General features: G+C 39.9%; 1 protein-coding gene across 1 annotated transcript in view; it reads right to left on the bottom strand.

The window, feature by feature from the left end:
• Positions 1-14,376, bottom strand: part of GABRB2 (gamma-aminobutyric acid type A receptor subunit beta2) — a 1,614,606-nt gene that overhangs the window by 248,342 nt on the left and 1,351,888 nt on the right. The gene's annotated exons all lie outside the window — the stretch shown is intronic.

Raw genomic sequence — 14,376 nt, 5'->3', positions numbered from 1 at the left:
AAGTGGAGCCTATCCCAGGAATCAGGGAAAAACTGGATTAGTTACATGTCATGTTTGCTGATATTGTTAAGTCATAGTATGTTTAGTTCACTACAATGGATATTTAGTTGGGTCTAGTTAAGTGAAGAATTTCAAAGACTGCAGATTGTTCACAGCAGGGATTGCCCATTAGGTCCTATACAACTCTGGGTAGAGGCATAAGCCTTCCAGTGTACAAGAGTAGCTAAGGGTAATAAAATGAGGGGTCTTCTTTGGTGAGGAACTGCTGAGGTCTTCTCAGTTGGCTTAGGTAGATAAATAAGAGTACGCATTGCATTCAATGACTGGCCTAATAAGAAAGTAATAAAATGGGGCTATAAATTTTCCACACCTTGAAAAGATACTATTGAACTGAGATTGTACTGAGATCAGATCGGTACACAATGTATTTGAGGGCAAGTCAGTACACAGCACATTGCTAGACCACACAAAATTATTGAGCACTATCTCACACTGAGGGATTGTAAAAAAAATTCTCCCAGCTAAATGCTAATTAATTCGTAATTTGCTAGCAGCAAATTGGCATCCCAAATAGAGCCCAGGAAATTAGGGTGGTTGACAGTAACTCCTCCACAAGACCTGTCATTTGTGGTGTACTCCAGGGTTCAGTCCTTGGGCCACTCCTCTTTGGCATTTACTTTTTAGAGGTGAAAGCAAAGGTTAAGGGTTTATGGCTGACCAGGTCTGCAGACGTCTGTAAGCCTGAGAGAATACTGATGAAGTCTCACTTGTTATGAGATGAAAGCACTAAATACTATGTGTATTCATTAAATATTTAATTCGCAGCTGGTGGTGTGCATATTTGGAAACAATCTCTTTTATTTTTACAGAGTTTATAATCATTTAAAAGAAAACTCAATTATGGCAGTAGAACAAAAAGAAAGTTATATGGAACAAGGGGTCATTTGTTGTTAAATAAAGTCATAGTGGAGAACTGTAAAAAGGAAAAGAATCCAAGCATGGCATGGACTGACGACAAAAAAGCATCTGATAGTATCCCACATTCATGGATAAAAGAGTGCTTAAAATGTATAAGATAAACCTTATATTGATCGACTATATTACAGTGACCATGAAATAGTGGCAGACCACTTTGCAATTAAGCCATGACAAAGAACAAATTATTATCTGACACTAAACTGGCTATGTCAATGCAGCAAACCTGACTAACTCTCCCTGACAATGAGACAAAAACAGCAATTTTTTAGCTTACCTGTAAGCACTATCCTGACCTTAACTTGGTTTAACTCCAAATGTGTTTAGGTATGTAACCACTGTATATAGTGCATCTGTAACTTCATATATGAAGTAATAACAGTATTTATAGCTGACGTGTGTTACTTAATGTTGACCTACTCTCAGGATTCTTTTTAACCATAGAACATTCTATAATTTACCTATGAATGTAACCTCTGTAAATATTGTAAAACTTAACTGGTTGCTTAGATATGTAAACTATTGTAATTACTGTATTTTATAATCTAATTGCTGACATATCCGTGGTGGTGGTGCTGGGGTAGCATTGTCGCCTCACAGTAAGATGCTGTCCGGTTCAATTCTCAGCTAGAGCGTCTTCTGCATGGAGACATGCGTGTATGGGCATACCTTCATTGAAGGTTGTGCATCAGGGCTGGTAACTCGGCATGTAAAAATCAACTACCAATCATTAGCGGACCGGAGTTCTGCTGTGGCGACCCCTAACCAGGAAAAGCCGAAAGACGCAGCACAGCATAATCTAATTGCTGACCTTAGAGCTTTTCTCCCTGGGCCTCAGCTAAAAATGGACATGTATCCAGTCTAACTATCCCGGTCAACAAATGTAAAATAAAATAAAATAAAAAAAAAAAAAAACAATTATTCCAGGGATACAATTTCAAAGGGGAATATTCCAGGTGACTTTGTCACCACTGCTATTCTGCCTTGCCCTTAACTCATTCAGATGTCTACTTAACAGCTTAGGCAATGGCTATAATTTGGCTCCTAGAAAACAACAGTGTAATGACTTCTCATCTTCTCTTTGTTGATGATTTAAAACTGTATAGCTCATTAGATGAGGAACTGAAAGTGCAACTGCAAGTTGTCAAAACTTTTTCAGATGATATAAGAATGTCATTTGGTCTTAATAAATGTGCACAAGCAACCTTTAAAGCAGAAAATCTGCAACACCAGAAAAACATCAGTTTGGGACAAGAATGTGATATAAAAGAACTTGAGCAAGTAGGAGTGTATAAATAGTTAGAAATTAATGAAGGATCAACAATAAAACATGAACAAATGAGAATAAAACTTAGTAAGGAATACTTCAGAAGACTTAAATTAATCCTGAAAACAGTACTGACTTCTAGGAACAAAATCCAAGCTAAAAACCAATTTGCTTTTCCTGTCCTAACTTACAGTTTTCAAATGAATGACTGCCCCCCAAAACGTGTTGGATAGATTAGATGAGAAAACAAGAAGGATGCTTCATGCTCATCAAATCATTTATAAAAATCAGTGCATACCAAGATTATATATTCCTCATTCTGCCGGAGGGATGGGCCTCCTTGAAACTGATTCTATGTATAGATCTGCAATCATGGGACTCCACACATATCTGCTGACCTTACAAGACCCGAATGTAGTGAATGTTTCGAAACATGAGGAGAATAAATCTAAGATGACTTCTCTGCTTAATTAGCAGTAGCATATCAGCGTCAAGCAGGAATGGAAATCAAACCGGAAGTAGATAAAAATCAGGCAATGTGCCAAAAACAAAAGAAAGAATATAAGGTGAAGGACCAGATGAGAAGGCAAGAAATGTTAAAAATGCATACATATAGTTGCAAGTAGAGAAAACTTCTAGAAGAGCCTCATGTTGATCAGGAACAGATGCAGGAATGGTTGAGGAGAGGCGAATTCAAACCAATAGATGAAAAGTTAATATTGGCCGCCCGAGATAGTGGGTTGCATACATATTGGTTTACAAAGTACACTGAATATGTGGGAGAAATGGACAAATGTAGGTTTTGTAAAATCAAATTGGAAACGGTTTTCATTGCTGGCTGTGCCATACTAGTGGCAGAAGGACTGTATACTGAATGGCATAATAATGTGGCAATACTGTTCCACTGGGGATTGTGCAAACATTATGGTACTGAAGTGGCTGAAAAACACTGGAAGCGTGAACCACAAAGCATCATAGAAAATGAAAAAGTCTGTATTAAATGGGATCATCCATTACCAACAGTATAAAAGATAGATGCTAGAAAAATGGATTTAGTATTCCAAGAAAAGAAGACAAAAGTAGCATTGATCCTTGAAATCACAACACCCAGTGACTACAGTGTCTTGCCTACAGAGAGACACAAAATCATAAAATATCAGGATTTGCATGCAGAAATGAGAGCAATGTGGAGGAAAGATATCCAGACCATTCCAATAGTAGTAGGAGCAACAGGTCTCATAAAAAAGAATCTACAATTGTATTTAAATATGCTACCAATATATGTAACTCCATCCAAATTTCAGAAGGAGTCATTACTGGACACATTGCAGGTGCTGCAAAGAGCACTTTTGGCTGACATCAAAGACTGAAGCAATACTCATTTCATAAACTTTAATCATACTTTGACTTAGGAATGGGGTCCATTCCTGTCATGGTATTAGAAACCCAAAAGATTTGGAGAAGTTAAGAGAGTGAATCAATAAGAAGTAAACACATGGTGTTGTAGTAATCCATAAATGTAGAGGAGTTAATAAGAGCTGGGGAGATCACTGCAAGATGATGAGATGTGACTACTGAGGGAATAACATGCAGTGTGGTACAAAGACAGGATACATTAGTGAGGACAAGATCTACAAACCTGACACTTCAGTTGGACATAGGCACAACTTGGTTAAATGAATTTTTATTTACTCTAAGAATACTTATTGTTGGCATGTGGACACCTAACATCATCCAATGGTTAGCTCTTTTTATGGGCTAAGATAATTTGTGTGCTCTGAAGGTGCCGCAGATGGGGATCTATAATTGGCCATAATGTGATAATTAAGTTTGAGTGTTACTAGGTCTTCAACCAGTTTAAGGTTTCTATCAGGTGGAATCTAGTGAGAGACAGTGGGGGTTGTAAATACATGTGGGTACTTCCCAGAAGTTTCTATTGGTTCAGAATGCATGATAGTGTAGTACCCTGGAGTAGATGGAGTGCTATCACTGAACTGAAACCAGGTCTCTGTAATTTCACAAATGGTGATGCCATTGATGGAAAGAATGGCCTCATATTCAGACATTTTGTTGTCTTATCCTCTGGTATTCAGTACTGCAACCTTGATATTATCTGGATTGGAGTTTATTATGTCAGCATGTCCACAAAAGAAAGTATGAGTAACAAGAGTTTTAGCCGGTGTGCAAATACTGAAGGCATAATGGTTATAGCGTTTACCTCAGAGATACAAAGCACAGGGTTTGATTCTCACTTTTGAAAGAAAAACTGGCTATGCATAAAATGGCCTTCAAGGGCAGCTAGCCTAGAACTTACCAATGAACCTTTAAGGGGAGAAGGGTAAAGGTTGTTCCTGGCAAAACTGGGGAAGGATATGTTAATTTATTTATTTATTTAACATTTGTTTACTGGGAATGTCTGACTGGGACAGAGCCCATTTTTAATGGAGGCCCAGGGAGAAATGCTCCAGATGCATGCCTTTGGAATGTGGGAAGAAATTGGAGCTCATGGACGAAACACACATAACACGTGGGGGACATGCATACTCCTCACAAAAGGCACTCAAGCTGAGAATCGAACAGGAGAACCTCTTGTGAGGAAACAATGTTAACCTCTGCACCACCTGTTAATGATTTCTTCCTGTACATGTACATTTAATTTCATTGAATGGCACCAAGTCAGTAACTATTAATGAAGTCAATTACTTTATCCTTAAATGTAGGCATTATTCTTGGTGAAGACAGGCTGATGCTCAGTGCTAGGTCTTTGCCTTCTTCAGAGACATGAGCAGAGTGCAGTGTTAAGATCCCTACCCATACATAAGCAGCTACAAGGTCATATTGACATCTAGAGTGGTACAGTGATCTAAGGGCCCTAGTGACATCCACAATATTTGCACTAGAAAGGTAGTTGGTATCTTTACATTTGTCAGCCCAAAGAGGGATATGTTGCTGTCTTACAATGGAAACAACAAACACTAGGGCATTTCTAGTATGTGCTGCATGATTATAGAATCTTATAGGTATGCTTTCTTTACAAGTGGTTGCAGTGGATGTGATTGCGTTTCTGCTTGTGGTGTTTATGGTATGTGAGGATGTCTAGATGTTCTACAATGCTTTGCCAAGTATTTGTTTGCTACTTCAGCATATGAAGGACAGAAGCTGTGTTGGTAGGGCATTGTAGATTGTTATGGTGTTGTTTACTGACCATGGGTGAGACAAAGAAACTAGCCAATATTATAGATTAATAAGTACTCTCTCACAGGTTGAATATATATGTTTGACAAGAAATAGGATGTCAGTAAACATTAGGCCAATACTACAGTGCTAATCAGATGGTAAGCCACTCTGAAAACAAGGAATTCTTGAGAGCAGCTGAAACAAGAATAACAGATAGTACTAATCTAAAACTGTAAGCGTTATAATTAGGTTCTGAAGGTTTATCAAAAATTTATTAGAATGTGATTCAGAAGACTAAAGACAGAATAAGAGATGAAAAGCAATTCATGAATTATTTTGGAATGTAGCTTTCCAAGTTGTACAAGAAAGATGGTGCAGGAGCAAGACAGAGAAAACTAATGTCAAGCCTACAAAGGTTCGAAAGCTAGACTATTAGACATGTTATACATCTGCCACTAGCAAGGTGTTGTATGAAGTCTGGCATATTATCCTACTGAAAAAAAATGAAACTGTGCTAATAATTTAAGTTAACATTTTCAGTGGCAGATAAGCATGTCTCTCCCTCACTGGCAAAATCATCGCTATACATGACGTGGTGGAGATTTTTTGATGACCTTCCCTAACACTTGACTGACCTACTGCCCAGTGTGCATTGACATTGAAAGGTGCACATGTGCATCAGTGAGTACAGTACACTCATCTGTGTATCAACGAGGTCCCACTGGCGTTTCCCTCCTAGGCACATAGTATGTAACATTATTATCTCCTTTTCTTACCCTACCCTGTTAAAAGGATACCCAACTCATAAGGTTCGAATCCCACAAGTTTACCTGCAGCTTACATCAGAGGACAACTGGGATAGAATAGAAGAATGAATCATGATATCAGTCAAAAAAATGAAGAAAACCTGAAAATAAGTTCATTATACCTATTGTGTAAAATCAGTGTGAGTCAGTATGAAGGAGGCGATACCCCATAAGCTGAATATCTGGCTTACAGGTAAGGGTACTTTTTGATATCTCATGGTTTAAGCCTTTAATTTAAGTTCAGCATGCATTTACATGTGACCATATATTCACAGTAAGGAGACTCAAAATAATTATCATCGGACTGATATTCATCATGATTCACTGTTGCAGGAATGACATTTAGGATTTCCTGCCTTGCAAGCCTGAGACCAGCTGAATACCACATACATGTACCCTTCCCCACAGACCTGGAAGACACCCTCCATCCATCAGGTAAGTAGGACACTGGCAACCTTCAGACACTGGACCCATCTCAACTTGACTTTCATAAGGGAAGGCTGTGCCTACTAAAACTGCTAGACTTTTTGAGGTTCACCAAGGCAATGGACGAGGGTAAAACAGTATATACTGTATATCTTGACCTGGCTAAAGCATTCAGTACAATAGACAACTCAGACATTGTTGACAGTATCGTTTAGCTAGTTGTAAATCCTTACATAACTCACTGGATTGCCGGTTAGCTCACAGACAGGATCCAAATGTTAGGATCAGTGATACCACCTCTACCAAGAAATCGGTCAACAGTAGAGTACATCAGGGCTCCATGCTGGGGCTGCTCCTGTTTGGCATCTACTTCTCAGTAGTCAAGGCTAATGTTCAAGGCCTCTGGCTCTCCAAGTTCACAGATTACTGTAAATTGGGAGCTATTATTGATTCCCTCTAGGCACCAACATGTTACAGGTGGGTTCAATACAGACAAATGACTGGTGCCAAAGCCATGGGCTAAAACTCAAGGACAACAAATGCATTATATTGCCCTTTAGGAAACTGTCAACCCAAGTTAATTACTCCATCGATAAAACACCCCAAACAGTCAAACCAGTAGGAAGGGATTTGGGAACATATGTAGATAACAATCTGACCTTTGACCAACACATAGCTACGATAAGAAAATTATTCTATGTCTCCAATCTTAAAGGTAAGGGTATACATTCTAGTTCCAAAGTAATTTGTAGTAGCCTTCTAATTGGTTCTTATCAGACTTATCATTAAATACAAGGGCCCCTTTGGCATGTATCTACCCACATACTTACAACAGTTTGAATGCCCAAAAAGGTTTCTTACCAGGAGAATCCAGGGCATGCATACCCTGTCCTATACTGATCACCTAAAACCTCTGTCTATGTATTCAGTCACTTGCAGGGTGCTAACAGGACAGCTTTGTCTGACTTACAGGGCCTTATCTGACCCAGTCCTAATACATTTGTTCCATGTGTGCAAAACAAACAGCACCAGAAACACTAGATCCTGGGATTTCAAATTCACTTGTAAAATAAACAGAACATGCTGATGAGACAGATATATGTCCCAAAGGATCTCTGCTCTATGGAATGGGCTTTCCATCTATGTAAAACACAGTTCATTCCTGATCCTAATCAAATGAAGTCATGACATTTGGATGGGAAATCATAAATTTATCCTTGTTCTGGCCCCCACGTCCCTTGTGGAAAGAGGCCATCAATAAAAATAGTATTATCCTAACACCCCTCCTGCAAATCCTTAGTTACCTCTCTACTAAAATGCCCCCCCAAAGATGCCCATGGTACTTGAAACCCAAATTGTTTGGAATGGGAGGCTAGGCTGCTAAGGGACCTAGCAGTCATTAGCCTAGTCACAACTTATGAACATATCAGGGAATAAAGAGTCATTAGACATTCATCAATTTTTTCTTGCTGTGAGAGCTCAAAGCGCCTAGCATTGTTAGTACAGTAGTTGGTCCAAAGCAAGAGAGAGCAATTAAAGCTAAGTGTTCATTGAGTAACTTATATTTATTGTGTCACTTCTTAAAATAATTGTATAGCTCTATTAATTCCTAGACAGACGGACCAAGCTAGGAAAGATGTGCAGCAGGTAAAGGTGATAAAGGATAATGAGGGAAACATACTCACAAGCGAGGAGAGTGTGTTGAGGAGATGGAAAGATTACTTTGAGAGGTTGATGAATGAAGAGAATGAGAGGGAGAGAAGGTAGGATGATGTGGGGATAGTGAATCATGAAGTACAATGGATTAGCAAGGAGGAAGTAAGGACAGCAATCAAGAGAATGAAGAATGGAAAGGCTGTTAGTCCAGATAACATACATGTGGAAGCATGGAGGTGTTTAGGTGAAATGGCAGTGGAGTTTTTAACCAGATTGTTTAAGGAAATCTTGGAAAGTGAGAGGATGCCTGAGGAATGGAGAAAAGGTGTTTTGGTACCGATTTTTAAGAATAAGGGTGATGTGCAGAGCTGTAGTAACTACAGAGGGATTAAAGTGATCAGTCACAGCATGAAGTTATGGGAAAGAGTAGTGGAAGGTAGGTTAAGAAGGGATGTGATGATTAGTGAACAGCAGTATGGTTTCAAGCCGGGAAAGAGCACTACAGATGCAATGCTTGCTCTGAGAGTGTTGCTGGAGGAGTACAGAGAATGTCAGAAGGAGTTGCATTGTGTTTTTGTAGACTTGGAGAAAGCATATGACAGGGTGCCTAGAGAGGAGTTGTGGTATTGTATGAGGAAGTCAGGAGTGTCAGAGAAGTATGTAAGAGTGGTACAGGATATGTACGAGGGTAATGTGACAGCGGTGAGGTCTGCGGTGGGAGTGATGGATGCGTTTAAGGTGGAGGTGGGGTTACATCAAGGATCAGCTCTGAGCCCTTTCTTATTTGCAATGGTGATGGACAGGTTGACAGACGAGATCAGACAGGAGTCCCCATGGACTACGATGTTTGCAGATGACATCGTGATCTGTAGTGAGAGTAGGGAACAGGTGGAGGAGACCCTGGAGAGGTGGAGATATGCTCTAGAAAGGAGAGGAATGAAGGTCAGCAGGACTAAGACAGAATATATGTGTGAGAATGAGAGGGAGGATAGAGGAATGGTGAGGATGCAAGGAGTAGAGGTGGCAAAGGTGGATGAGTTTAAATACTTGGGGTCAATAGTTCAGAGTAACGGTGAGTGTGGAAGAGAGGTGAAGAAGAGGGTACAGGCAGGATGGAGTGGGTGGAGAAGTGTGTCAGGAGTGATTTGTGACAGACGAGTACCTGTAAGAGTGAAAGGGAAGGTCTACAAGAGGGTAGTGAGACCAGCTATGTTATATGGGTTGGAGACAGTGGCATTGACAAAAAGTCAGGAGTTAGAGCTGGATGTGGCAGAATTAAAGATGTTAAAATTTGCACTGGGTGTGATGAGGGTGGACAGGATTAGGAATAAGTATATTAGAGGGTCAGCCCAGGTTGGAAGGTTTGGAGACAAAGCCAGAGAGGCAAGATTACGTTGGTTTGGACATGTGCTGAGAAGGGATGCGGAGTATATTGGGAAAAAGATGCTAAGGATGAAGCTACCAGGTAACAGGAAAAGAGGAAGGCCTAAGATAAGGTTTATGGATGTGGTGAGAGAGGACATGCAGGTGGTTGGTGAGACAGAGCAAGATGCAGAGGACAGGAAGAAATGGAAACAGGTGATCCGCTGTGGCGACCCTTAATGGGAACAGCCGAAAGAAGATGATAATGATTAATTCCAATGCGTGGCTAGAGTGTATAAAGCAAATCTCCCATCAGGACTTTGTTTGTTCTGCCCAGGAATGGACTACAATGTGCCAACTCTCCCCAGTGATCTTATTTGAAATCAGGGAATATGAAACATACAGCAGAATGTCTGCAAAAGCATTTGAAAAAAGAAAGAAAGCATTGATGCCCTTCTCACACCATGACATCCACCTGTTTCCTCACTAGATCGCAACACAGCAGGAAGGAGAAGCATCTAAAAGAGAATGTAGTTATAGAGATGGATGACAGCATCTTTGTCTCTGATAGCCTTCCAGGCTTGAGATTGTCAAAGGAGTAAAGCTGCTCTCTGACAACCATCCATTCTGCTGAAGCCTCTAGCTAGATAATTATGCAAGCTTTCATGTCAATTACACCATCACTATCCACTTAGGCTGAGTTTATCAGGCCACACTGAATGGGGCAGGCGCTGGTAGTCAAACCACCTGAATGCCAATCTTGATTACCAAAGACAAGGATAGTATTCCATGCATCATTATTCGAGATGCACTTCCAGGAGACTGGATTCAGGTCACTGCTGACCACCTGCATGTGCCTTGTACCTACTCCAGCTGCTGATACTCCCCAAATAAAGCCCAAGGCCAAACCTAAGAAACATGCTGTCAGATTGCCCCAGTCTCGGATGATTGGGCTTCAAGCCCACTCTCAGATCTGCTCACAGTATTCACTAAGGCTGAGGAACTCTTGAAATTTATGAGGTCTAAGCAGCTGATCCCTGACAGACACTCTGCTCCAAGAATCGCTTTCACAAAAACATAAAGGGGATATTTCTCCTTAGAGTTTTCTGATTCCTTTGACAAGAAGGAAAATGAGTTGGCATATGCTGACCAACTATCATCGTGGTCTTGTGCCAAATCCAGGAAAAAATACTCTTGATTCAGCCTCATGACTTGAGGACCTCTCTTTTGGAGAAATTCTTCACAAGATGCAGAATCTTGCAGACTGGATGCTCAGGATTACCATCAGTTCAATAAGAGGGTCAAGCATGTTTTTGGCTGCCTATGTACAAATCCCTTTCTTTCCCTCCAGTTTTGGAAGTAGTGGATGTCCTTTGGTTCACTACCTGGAAAATTGCCCTGCTAGTGTACTCATTTGAGTCTGAATAATTTCTGAATTACAAGCTCCCATGCATAGGGAACCATTCCTTATCTTCTACAAGGACAGTTTCCTTGCACACAAACTCTTCTTTCATGACAAAAGTAGTTTCTGACATCTCACTAAACCTAGTCATTCATATGACTGTCTAATTTCCAAACCCCTAGAACAAAGAGGAAAAAGCCCTGCCTTCTCTAGATGTACATAGGCAACTCAGGTATTATTTGCATAAAAAAGAACCATTGAAAGTCTGGGCAGCTGTTTGTGGCAATTGCTAAGAATAAAGAAGGAAAAACTGCCAGTAAACAGACTATTCCAAAGTGGATCTCAAATTGCAATGCCTTCAGTTACAAGCACCATAGGAAGCAGGTAACTTACACCATTAAGCTACATAACACCAGGGCCACAGGAGTAACTAGTGCCTTCGTGGGAACAGTCCCAATCCCCTCCATCTTACTAACAGCCATCTGCCTTCCGTGCGCAACTTTTCCAACTATTGAAATGTAGGTGCAGATTCTAGAACTTGGGTAGACTTTGCCTCTGCAGTTCTGACAGCACATATCTCACCTGCACAGTCTTTTATCAAACCACCCCTTCCCTTGTAGCTCTGGGAACCTCTCCAAAGCCTTTTACTGCAACAGTGAAGCACGATGAACACTGTACAGTTGTACATCTATCTACCATAAATATAGGTATTTAGGTGCCTTCACTGATGCAGTAACTATTCCCTCCATCCATTCTCTGCATGTTTATCCTATCTGGATTAGGTAGGTACTCTCCTACCTTCCTGATAGGTCTATTCTCCTAACCCCAGATTATTTCCCTTTTTTCTGCCCTTTATCCCAGGGGACAGTGCTGTAAAGGTCATGCCCCCCACTAGCAGCAAAACGTTTTGTCTTAGGCCTGGAGGGCAAGAAAGACCTGAGGAAAAGGCACTGTCCAATGACCCTTTATACCATGGTGTGCTGATGTCAAATGGGGTATGTCTGCTGGGCCAAGAGGAAGGTGGGAACAAGTCACTTGTATGGGTGGTCACAGGCTTTCAAGCAGGAAATCCTAAACACCATTACAGCACCAGTGAAAACAAATGTACATCTACATTTATGGTAAGTAGATACACCACTGTACTATACGTATAATAGAATGCCCTGCTCTAATATGCTGCATCAGGCAAGTGAACAACAGTAGACAATTGTGTAGAAGAAGTACAGAGATGAATGGCACACCATCAATATTGGTGAGCAGTGGGTTGGTTTCATGCTGAAGAGCTGGCAGCAAATGTCAAACTCATTAGTTCAAGGTGACAAAATGTTCAGAAATTCAGCCGGTATGATGCATAATCAGCATCTCTGTAGAAAAAAAGGGGGTGGGGAATTATTCTGCCAATTTTTCACATCCAAAATCTTTGTAACAGTGATGCAAAATAATACTGGGGAAAATAATTTCTTGGAAGCATAAGTGTATTGTTAACAGACGAAATAATGTGGAATGCAAAACTGCATTTGTAATCCCTGTCAGCTCAAGTCAAAGATAATTGGCAATTGTTTCAAAACCAGGCAGGACTGTGACAGAAAAATAATCTCTACAGAAGTTGTAATTGTATCTCAGTGTGAAGGCTGTAATAGTTAAGATATAATGACTTCCAGTGGGACAAAAATATGAAGGCAAATTCAAAATATTAACAAGATGATGCTGTGTAATGTAATATAGATTCTTTATTATACTGCATAAAACAAAAATGTAGTGTAACCGTGGTTATGTTCAGTGTTAGCTAGATACATAAAATGTAATCAGTGAGTAGGGTGGTGTGAAGTGAACCTACTGAGACATACTTCAGGAAAGAATGCATACCTAAAGGTCTTTAATCTGCACAACATACCTGAAGAGCAAGGCTCTAATAAGGATGAATCCACTCAGCGTATAACATCACTGCAAGGCAGAAATTGCCTACTTAAAAGGTAGAATGCTAAACCCTATCAAATAAGGTGCCACTGCTAAGCTACCTTCACAAACGTCATAGTGGAGAAAGGCTAAATGAGACAGCTGCGCAAAGCCATGCATAAATACAGCAGAAAATGGCCAAATGCAATATGGTAAAACAATGCAGTTTTTGCAGAAGTTAATGAGCTCATTAGAGAGACAGAAAAATAACGAAGGCAACCATGCCACACTTATATCGCTAAATCATCTGCATTGTGAAGGAATGTATAAATTCCTGAACAGCAGAAAAAGTAAGGTGATGTACAGCTTGTACCTCATTCCCCTGCCATTATCCCGTGTTACATAATTCCAGGCCAGCTGATTAAATGTGTTTTCTTCTGCTTCTTCATCTCAAATTCAGAAATCACTATTATCTACTGCTGAGCAACAAAACAGTTCTACTTAAAAAAATTATTCTTCCAAACTGCTAAAAAAAGCTGTTCTTTTTTATTTTTGCGGCACCTACACTGAACGTGATTGCCAATTAACATGCAGCAAGCAGGCAACTGCTATGTTTCCTCCAAGTCATGGCAGTTCATTACTTACAATGTGCTTATACCATATGCCATCACAAAGGAAGTGTCCTGATCTCCATCTTCAGTCTATGTGTGATATGCTATTAATGGCAGGAAATCTATCCATCTAATTAAAGTGTCATATTATCTGCTGTCTCACTGCCACTCCAGTCAATAAATTACACAAGCCCTATTTTTTTTTCATCTTACTCACTTGATATGCCCCGCCTACATGCACTGTTTCTGGCCACCTTGCATTCTTCTTATTAACATAATACTAACTGCAGCTTTATATCACATGGTCTTAATCCAGATAGGGACTCTTAATTCAGTGATCTATACTGACTTGCCCCAAAATTACTACTTCTGTATCTCCTCAAAGTGCAGTTGTCTACCAATTGTTAACTATTTCAAGTTTTGTATATGGCATTAGATTTCTTTTCTCTATTACATCACAGAACACCATAATATGTGCATACATCTCAACTGTCCCTGAATTTGAAGAATGTTCCTCATTTTGCTACATATTTTTGCTCTGTCTCTTTTAAGATTTTTGATTTTCTGGTAAATCACTGAAAATCATTGCCTTCCTTTTAACAGGTAAATCTTAGGCTGATGATAGAATTTGACTCAGTGAGTGACAACATTTAATGTTTACATTAATCACAATAGCAGTCTTTTCCTTGTCATTTTCAGGAATTCTGCTGTAGTAAAGTAGTTCTTTGTCTAATGTGGTCACCTCAATTCTGGAGTAGGTAAATTTATAATAAACTTAATATCAAAAAAGCAGACAAT

Source organism: Protopterus annectens, chromosome 4.part0, assembly GCF_019279795.1.
Source record: "Protopterus annectens isolate FY-2018-M chromosome 4.part0, PAN1.0, whole genome shotgun sequence".
In the NCBI taxonomy this organism is placed as follows: domain Eukaryota; kingdom Metazoa; phylum Chordata; order Ceratodontiformes; family Protopteridae; genus Protopterus; species Protopterus annectens.
Note: the sequence above shows the minus strand (reverse complement) of the source record. Positions and strands in the feature narration are given on the sequence as shown.